This window comes from Ovis canadensis, chromosome 11 (genome assembly GCF_042477335.2).
Source record: "Ovis canadensis isolate MfBH-ARS-UI-01 breed Bighorn chromosome 11, ARS-UI_OviCan_v2, whole genome shotgun sequence".
Taxonomy (NCBI): Eukaryota; Metazoa; Chordata; class Mammalia; order Artiodactyla; family Bovidae; genus Ovis; species Ovis canadensis.
Genome location: NC_091255.1, coordinates 38,056,707 through 38,066,557, shown reverse-complemented (window position 1 = coordinate 38,066,557; position 9,851 = coordinate 38,056,707). Strand labels below are relative to the sequence as shown.

Here is a 9,851-nt window from a genome sequence, read left to right as displayed (position 1 = left end):
TCAGCGCCTTCTGAGATTTGTCATCCACAGAAAGAGGGCCACTGTGGCCTGTCAGTGATTTCAGATCATTTTACCTTAAAGACCACATCTCTCTGTCGTGCTTTCCCCCTTTCCGGCAACGCTGTGACTAGAACGTACTGTGTCCTCCTGGGGGGTCTACTGATGAAAGGAATCCCAGCAGTGAGACCAAGGCTGGGCCAGGCCTGGCCTGAGGCTGGGCCAAGGGTTGCGTTTGCCCAGAGCCTCTCTGCTGCACACTGATGGCTATAGGCCACCTTCCGGGGAAAGTGGGGGATGGAAGAAGCAGACAAAGCTTGCTACAGAGGTGTTCAAACTGGCAGATGAAGAAGGAAGGAAAGGTCTGGCACGTCACCATTTTTATACAAATTATGAACCCCTGATGAATTATGGCTACTAGTATTCCAAAAATAAGACAACAAGACATGACATGCCTGCAGAAAGAAGTATATACATCACTGCCCAGGAAAAATCCCCATCCAGCAATCACACTGGGGTCTGATCCAGACCCTAATTATATCCACCAACTTACAGGAAAGCAGAAACAGACCCAAGAGAGAACCAATAAACTCCAGGACATGGGGAACGCAACTGAACACAACATCTAGTTTTTTCAATAAATGAATCACAAGGGAAAAAATCCGTGAAAGAAATGGAAGGAGGAATTCTAGATTAAATGAGACTCAGCCCTATCCACCAACTGCTCGGCTTGGACCTTGTTAGGATACACATGTATATCCCATTGGGTAAAATGTGAATAATGACTAGATATTTGATGATGATATGGGATTATTGTTCATTTTCAAGGTGATACTATGATAATGTTTTCTAAAATAGTCCTTATCTTTTAAAAATACATAATAAAATGCAAATAAAAAAGGAAGAAAGAAAAAAGAGGCAGGCGGGCAAGCAAGACCACCTTCGAAGTGAACTCAATTTATAGAATTTTAAGCAAAGAATTGATGAGATACCTGATGCATTTTATGTAGACAGGGGCCATAAAGCTGAAAACCCCTGAGGCTGTAGGACCTGCCACACCCACACACTGACAAAGCACAACATTTCACTTGAAGAAGGTGAGCAGGTGAGTTGTGGAAGCAATCCATAACTTTCCAATTAGGCTCTGATTTGGTGAGGGACTTTACTTTGCCAACAAAGGCCCATATAGTCAAAGCTGTGGTTGTTCCAGTAGTCATGTATGGATGTGAGAGTTGGACCATAAAGAAAACTGAGCACTGAAGAATTGATGCTTTTTAACCATGGTATTGGAGAAGACTCTTCAGAGTCCCTTGGATGGCAAGGAGATACAACCAATCAATCCTGAAGGAAATCAGTCCTGAATATTCATTGGAAGGACTGATGCTGAAGCTGAAGCTCCAATACACTGGCCACTTGATGCAAACAGCTGACTCATTAGAAAAGACCCTGATGTTGGTAAAGATTGAAGGCAGAAGGAGAAGGGGATGACAGAGGATGAGATGGTTGGATGGCATCACTGACTCAATGGACATGAGTCTGAGCAAACTCCCGGAGATGATGAAGGACGGGGAAGCCTGGAGGGCAGCAGTCCATGGGGTCACAAAGAGTAGGACACGACTGAGCAACGAACAACAACAAAATGGTAACATTCATTTTCTGTTAATATTGTGAACAACTGTGCCAGTGTTCGTTTATTCCATGAAGCAAAGGATGCCCATGACTATAGAAAATATAAGCCCTATTACTGCAGAGAGAAAGGAAAGCAAGAACCTCATTCCAAATAAGCCCCAGCCGTGCCCCGCATGGGAGCAAGGGGAGTCGAGTCTGGGAGCAGAGAAGGGGAGGGTAGACTCGAGCCTGTCCCCTGAACTCTGTCCCCGGCTCTCAGCACTGTTTACCCAGTGATGACAATCTCAGCTGTCACCCTTGCTTCACAGAGGAAGAAACGGAACCACAGAGCAATGAGCTCAAGGTCACACTGGCCTCTAGAACTGGGATTCTCCCTAGCGCCCAAACTCCTCTGCACTACAAAACACTGCCTCCCTGAGCAGCTGGGAAACAGACGTGACAAGTACCTTGAGGAGGTGGGCTTGGGTTTGAGCAAACTCTGGGAGATGATGAAGGACAGGGAAGCCTGGTGGGCAGCAGTCCATGGGGTCACAAAGAGCTGGACACGACTGAGCAACAAACAACAACAAAATGGTAACGTTCATTTTCTGTTGATGAGAGTCCGTCAGAACTAGACAGATAAACCCACGGCGCACACGTTTTTTCCTTTTGACTGTTACCATTTCTGTTAAGTTCCTCCAGGCCTCCACTCAGACCCTTCTTGTCCCATCAGCCCGGCCCACTCTGTCTTAAGAGAGTCTCCCCTCAGACAGGCCAGGTCACTAGGAACTTGGTGACCTTTAGCTCATCTGCAATATCGCCCGGTCCTTTTGCATGTGAGCTCCAAAGCAGAGTGGCAAAATAGCCTGAAGGGGGGACCCTCACCCTTAGTTCTCTGGGTGGAATCCCACCACCTTCAGATTCAGAGCCATTTCAAGTTACTGTTCCTTTGTATAGATAGTCTCACCTTTTATTGTTTTTTTTCCTGGTACTTGAACATAGAATTTATTAATTCTCCCCCTGTAATTCTTACACTATCCAGAAAACATTCTGAAGTCTTTACTGAGCCAAATCTCTTGGCAGTAGATTTCTATTTTTTATTACCTTTTATAATTTTTTAATTACACAAGAAATACATGATCAACACAGGATTTAAAAAATACATCTGTCAACTCTAAAGGGACTGTGGGCTAGGATGGCAGACTGCTTTATTTGGAAATGAGGAGATCCTGATTTATGATGGTCAGGGGGCCCCCTTCCTCACAACGTGTAAGGGACTCGGCTTCTAATAAGAGCCACATGTCCTCATGGCGGGGATGGGAGGGGAAGGGGGACAATTGGCTGCACTCTGCAGCCTCCTTCTCCTCCTGCTGGAGAAGGCCGCCTCCCCCCGCCTCCCCCATGCCTGGTCCCCGCGACAGCTGAGAGCTTTAATAAAGCAAAGTGTGCCTGGGAATGTGGGCAGAGGAAGCCTCCCAGAAGGTGGAGGTCTATTTCTACCCCTCCCAATAATCCCACTGCTAAAAACAGCTGAGGCTGACCTGTCCCCAGGCTGCTTGCTGGGGCCCAGCCACGGTCCGGTTACCCTGAGCAAGGCCTAGACGTTCCGGAGGCCCTCAAGCCCACGGTGGCAGCAGCCGGGACCCAGGATGGTACCGATTATTTTTAGCTAAGATGTGTCATGCTTTCCACGGCAGTGAGGAGCAAGAAGCCTGGGCATCTGGGGGCCTTCTCCATGTTTTATCAAATAAGAGGTGGTCCTCAGAGCCCCAAGGAGGAGCAGGGGAGTGGGTGCTAGACGCCCTCAGGCTGCCTTCATCAAGACCCCTGACGCCAGCCTGCAGAGAGAAGGGGCAGCTCAGGTAAAGGAAATGGACCATTGTCAGCAGCAGAGGGTTACCCAGAGACACAGAGGAAATGAGTCGGAGCCTCAAGAACAGTCAAGGAAATAGGAGTACTCAAAGATGATGGAAACAAAGCAAACCACAGAGGCTGCGGGGAACCGAGGAAGGTGACAGGGTGACACGTTCCATAGTCAGAAACCAAAAGAGAGGCAGTCCCTTTAGCGGCAAGCACAGTGCTCTGCACACAGCAGGCGCTCCACGTGCGGGCTGAACTCAACTCCTGGTAAGAGGGGGAGACGGGGGACTCGGTGTACCCCTGGGGAGGACTGGTTCTTCTGACTTTCTGCCTCTCCTATCACTAGTAAAGACATAATAATAACCCAGAAGCTGTTATTTACAAATCTGTCAACAATCCTAACCATGCAAATGAATTTCTTGGCTTCCCAAAACAGTGGGTGTGGGCACGGCTGTTTGCAGTTCACACTGGCTCAGAAGCCTGGGCAGAGAGTCAAGCAACAGCGAGGAGGCCCTGGGAGGGGGTGCGGCGGGGGGTGGGGTGGGGGGTGAGGTGTGAAGACCGTCTGGGGCAGAGGCAGCACCTCCCCAGGTTCCAACGCTGCTGCCATCTCAGGTCTGCAGTCTCACACCGACTCATCCACCTGTGTTTACCCACTGCCTACTCCATTCCCAGGAACAGGAAACGGGCAGACAGAAGTCTCTAAGAAAGCCAGATCGGGACCATGTAGAGAGACCCCTTGCTCTGAGCTCCCGGGGCTGAGTGGGGAGGGCCGGCCGGTGGAGGAACAAACATTCCCAAATATGGCGCAGCCTCAGCTCGGGGCAGGATTAGCAGCCACGGCAGCTGTGCCTATTTTGGGCCTGGGGTCTCTGTCCCCTTGGCAACAGGTGTAGAGACTGGGAGCAAGGCATTTATAGGGGCGTTTATTTTGGGGGCTTTCTGGCCTCAGGCCCAGGGGCCGGAGTCAGCCTTTCGCATAAGGGTCCTAGGCTAGAAACCTAACTTCTCTTCCTTCTGTCTCCCGAGGGGCCTACAGGCCTGTCTCCCTTCCACTCCCAGGCTTGCTTGAGACGCCCACTGAGTAAAGTCCGCGAGGCAGAGACAAGTTGGCCCCTTCCCACCACCCGCCCCGCTGCTCACACTTGGGAGCCCAGCATGGTGATGAGGGGAGCATGCCTGCGGTGGCTCTTTCTCAAGGGCACTCGCAGGTCATTTCTATACCAGCCCACGAGCCAGCAAAGGTGGGGTGGGCCCTTTTGGAAGTAGACTAAAGGACATGAGTTTTCTCAGTTTCAGTGACTTGCCGTCAGTCCTACAGTGAATCCAGACCACAGAAGGTCCTGGGTGTAGTGTCATGAGTGGCCCATAGACACACACTGAGTGTAATGTGGCCAGAATCAACCTCCCACGGCCAACAGCGAGCAGCCCATGGTCCTGGGGACCCAGCCGGACAGGGGCCAGGCCCCAAAGGGTCAGCTGGTCCTGATGCAATCGCAGGGAGCCGTAAATAGCGTCTCCAGCCTCTTCTCCCCCTTCCTCCTGGGGAGGGTCAGAGCGGCAGCACCAATGGGTTGCGCCCAAGCCTAGAATCAGTCCTGTCGGCCACGAGGAACCCCAGACAGCTCCACAGGCAGGGATTTAAATTCCCAACTCTGATCCCAGGACCGTTGCCCCTGCCTGAGTGGCTGGGAGCTGACGCTCGGCTCACACCTGCTCAACCTGTTCTGCCTTGTAATCCTGAGCAGTGTGCTACTGCCTTTGTTTCACTGTCTGAAATATGGGCTTGACAATGAACACAGGCTTGTTTTTTTCTGCGGCTCGAGCCATCTCCATAAGGAAATATTAACAGCAGTTCCATGTTTTAAATCATCCTGGGCTCCTGAGATAAAAAGACAGTTTGAATATTAATCATCACAGTGAAAGGATGAGGCAATTTTGACAGGTTTCCTCCCACCTTTCATGGTTGTACAGAAACCCCTCCTGGGCTCTGAAGGCTGGTAATGTGAGGATGTGGGCTCTGAGGTCCACTCAGGCTATCTGGCCAAAAGAGGATTGAGTTCAAGGCAACCAAAATCACAGCCAAGTCCACGCAAATTACCCGAGACGGCTTCATCCTCCCGAGTCACCTTATTTGAAACACGACTCTGATCCGTCACTGCCCTGCTCAGACGCCATCAACAGTCCCCTCTGCCTCCAGCTGAGCACACACCCCTGCCACAACAGCTCTGTGCCCCAAATGCCCACAGACATGCTCCTCCTGCCTGGCCACCTCCCACAAGCCCACCTCCAAGCGTTGAAATCCAAACATATCTCAGGCCCCCTTGGTCCTCTGCACCCACCAGCAGTCACAACCTAAGACTTACCGCACATTTCCAGGGACACGTTTTTATTCCTTCCACTCTCCCTAAGGAGCTGGGACTTACTGTCTTCCTTAAATTTGAATCAAAGTTCCTGCCTCAGTATCTTTCCATTTCAAACACAGAGAGTTTAGCCACTAGAAGAACTAGGATGAGAACCAGGAGTAAGAAAATTCAAATTCCAGGCTTAAGCTGGCTTCCAGTTTCTTTCACCATCATGGGCTGCTCACTCTCGAGGTTTTGAGTCCTTACCTGGAAAACAAGGCATTGGAGCAATCACAAGCTTCCTAACTGAGCTGGGGCTCGGGGAGCTACATCTAGGCCTCCCCTGTTGATTCTAATGATCCAGATTCCTGGTACTGTGTGATGGGAGCACACTGCCCTAGAGGCCAAGTGAAGTGAAAGTCGCTTAGCAGTGTCCGACTCTTCGTGACCCTGTGGACTATACAGTCCATGGAATTCTCCAGGCCTGAATACTAGAGTGGGTATCTTTTCCCTTCTCCAGAGGATCTTCCCAACCCAGGGATCAAACCCAGGTCTCCCGCATTGCAGGTGGATTCTTTACCAGCTGAGCCACCAGGGAAGCGTACCCTAAGAACTAACAGCATCTCAGCAACACTGCTCAACACCCCCTAGTCCATCTGTTCCCAAGCCCCTGGCTGCCCCCTGTTCCACTGCCACAAGTCTACAAGCCACATCTTCCACATGCGTAACAAGCCCTCTGGTGCTCTGCCTGAGGCTCCCGCTAGGTGGCCCCACTGCTCTGCCCGCCGCCACAGTCCCCAGCAGGACCAAAGACCTGAAGTTCTCTAGGTGCCAGAGCTGATGGGTGACTCAGGCAAAGTGCAGGTGGAAAGTGGGAGAAGATACCCCTCTGCCCTTTGCCTGTGCTTTGGTGGAGAGTCCAGAGCAGAGCTGTGCCACACTGGAATTAGGGCAAAAGGAAAACCCACTAATCCCATCCCATCTTAATTCAAAATCTTGATATTCTGTCCACCATGCACTCTTTTGCATCAACTCTGATTCTGACAATACTGGTCAAATCTCACCAGTCTTACTAACGATTGAGTCTTTCGTTGCCTCCTTAAGTTTGACATGGACTTGCCTCACCCTCGCCCCACCCTGACCAGGGCAGCGTGGTTTTCCCCAGTGTCCCAGGCGCTATAGAAAGAGCTGTGTGTGCTGTGATGGACGGAGGGCCCCTTCTCTGTGGATGCCAGCGCTGGGCTGGAGCAGAGCTGAGGGCAGGCGCTTGGGTCGGTCACCATCACAGCAGGAGCCCAATTCCCCTCAGGCTAATCTCCGTCTCAGGAAACCCTCAACCTCCCTGCAGATCCACTTCTGCCAGGCCCCCAAAGAGGCCTGAGTCCCAGCAATGCTGCCACTTGGCCAGAAGCCAAAGCCCCTGCTACAGAAGGCCAGGCTAACCTCCCCGGTCCTGTCCCCCGGAGGCTTTGAGAAGATTCCCTGTCCCCTGCGCGGCCTGACCGGACTCACTTCCTGAGGGAATGCGATGCCTGCTGCTCCCTCCTGGGCGCCCTGTGGGCTCCTGTCTCCTCTCCACCTGTTTCTGGGGAGTCTTCTCTCTCTTCTAATGAGCTTGCATTCTTCCCAACTTTTTGTGACTCCTCTCCTGATGCTCCCAGTTTCCTATGACAGGGTCACAGTGCAGTCACTCCCCCTAGAACCACCAGGGAGCTCTACGACTGCCCAGGCCTCACCCGAGACCAGCTTCATCACACTCTGGGGTACAGTCCTCCCCGCCTCCCACCTCTCACTGTCCAGGCGTCAGGAGTTCGTAAACCCTCTCAGGTGAGTTCAGTTCAGTTCAGTTGCTCAGTGGTGTCAGATGCTTTGCAATCCCATGGACTGCAGCATGCCAGGCTTCCCTGCCCATCACCAACTCCCGGGGCTTACTCAAAGTCATGTCCATCGAGTCAGTGATGCCATCCAGCCATCTCATCCTCTGTCGTCCCCTTCTCTTTGAAAAGATACAGGGCCAAAGGTAAGAACCCCTGCATGGAGCAGGCTGGGCCCCTACTGTAGATGGCCAAGGCTGCCATCTACAGGTGAAAACGCACACTCCTGCCCAGTGGGGAGAGGGCAGGTGGAGGGGACAGACAGACAGCAGAGGCTTTGGAACTGAGGGCCCACCATCTAACGAGTCTCCCCCTGCCCAACCAACAGGTCTCCTGTATAAACTCCCCAGTGGCCTCCAGTCAACATCTTCCAGAGATGTCTCATCTCCACAAGCCACCATTTTCACCCATGCGGCAGTCCTTTCTGGCTAGCAACATGCTTTGACATGCGGCTGGACCCTGCCTTGAGAATGCCTTGCTCCCCTGGCCCCGGGTCTGCACTCCGGAGATTGACACAGAATAAACTACCCCCACCCAACTCTTCAGCTACCAAACTCATCTGGATCCCTGCCTCTCAGGGTGAAAGAGCATGGTTCCTTTTCCTCCCCCTCCTTCCTGGCTGTCCTCATCTGAATATGCTAGACCGGCCACATCCCTTCATCATGTGACACCCAGAATTTAGCCTAATTTTAAAATATATAGAAAAATAACACATATTCATCATAAAAATATGTTGATCAAACATAAAACAGAAGTGCCCTCACCCATTCCATTCTCCACTCTCCCACTGTTAAGGGTGGGGCGGGGAGGGGGGCGTTCTGTTGCTAACAGGTTGGTGGCACTCAGAACTGAAAGTCACCCCTTTGCAGCAAGAATGAGACCTCTCTTTTAGTACCAGCTCACGCATCTGTCACATGTGAATAATTAGAGCACCTCTCCTAGCAATTACAAGTTAGTTTGATGCCTGTAAAGGGTCTAGCACAATGCCTGTGAACACATATTAAACATTTACTCTTCCAGGTGGCTCAGTGGTAAAGAACTGCCTACCAGTGCAGGAGATGCAGGAGACACGAGTTCAATCCCTGGATCGGGAAGATCCCCTGGAGAAGTGGATGGCATCCCATGGACAGAGGAGCCTGGTGGGCCACTCCATGGGGTCGCAAAGAGTTGGATACGACAGCATGCACGCTCAAACGTCTACTAAGTGGGAATTTCTTAGGGCTAATTGGATTAGACAGTTGGTGGCAACAGAGGCACAAAGTACATTGTTTTTCCTGATTATTCTTCTCATATCACAGCAGGATTGGGCCCATGTAGGTTAGCATAATTAGTCTCAAAGCTCAAATGCTGAGAGCATCCACTCAATTGTAAATAAAGGAGGCTCCTGAAGGGATCCTTTTAAGTCAGTGTGCGTTTGATGGGGTGTACCACCAGGGTGCAGTGCTGGGCCACTTAAGGAGGACTGCTTCCTGGTCCACCAAATGTGAACCCACTGAGCACGGTGCTGCGGGGCTGCCTGGATTCTGCTAATCTCAGGCTGAGCCAGGGTGTCCCTTGCCCAGGCCTGAGGTCAGCAGGCTCCCCTGCTATCAGATTGTCCAGAGCTGGATGCACCCAGACTGTTCTCTGGTGCCCACCCGCAATTCAGAGCCCCTTAAGTGATTTCAAGTCCAGCTTCTTTTCTCACTTCCCACAGCAGGACTCCCACACGCACCTTTGCTTCTATTTGCTCATCTGTACCCTCGCAGGTCAGTCCTAATTAAAGCTTTTCCCACAGAGCCAAGCCTGAACATTTTCCTCAGCATCTCACGTCAGAAAGTTGCCACCAGCTGCCCAGACTCAGCACCTGTGGTTCAGTCACTGGGCAGGTACTTCCTGGGTCTGCTCTAGGCCAGGCTCTCTTGTCTTCCTTTCCCTGCCCACATCAGGCCCAGTGAAGGCTTGGTTTCTCTGACACAGACTCAATTTTCTCGGGTCTCCAGATTCACCATGTCTTAGAACTGCTCCTGGCAAGGCTGCCCTTTCAAACTTCTGGGCTTATCCTGACAACGAGCGTATGAAGCCACGAAACTCCAAATTCCTGTGACATACTCCTGGTCCGACCCTCTCACGCTCCTCTGACCAAATTCAGAATGGTGACAACTCCCTCCCTGCCATTCTGACTCAG

The 9,851-nt window shown here is 51.6% G+C and overlaps 1 long non-coding RNA gene across 1 annotated transcript; it reads left to right on the top strand.

Annotated features, from left to right (window-relative positions):
• Positions 1 to 7,484: 7,484 nt before the first annotated feature.
• On the top strand, positions 7,485 to 9,460 carry LOC138414979 (uncharacterized). Its single transcript, XR_011247034.1, has 3 exons — positions 7,485 to 7,637; positions 8,013 to 8,263; positions 8,705 to 9,460. It is a non-coding gene; the product is annotated as an uncharacterized lncRNA (long non-coding RNA).
• Positions 9,461 to 9,851: the final 391 nt, after the last annotated feature.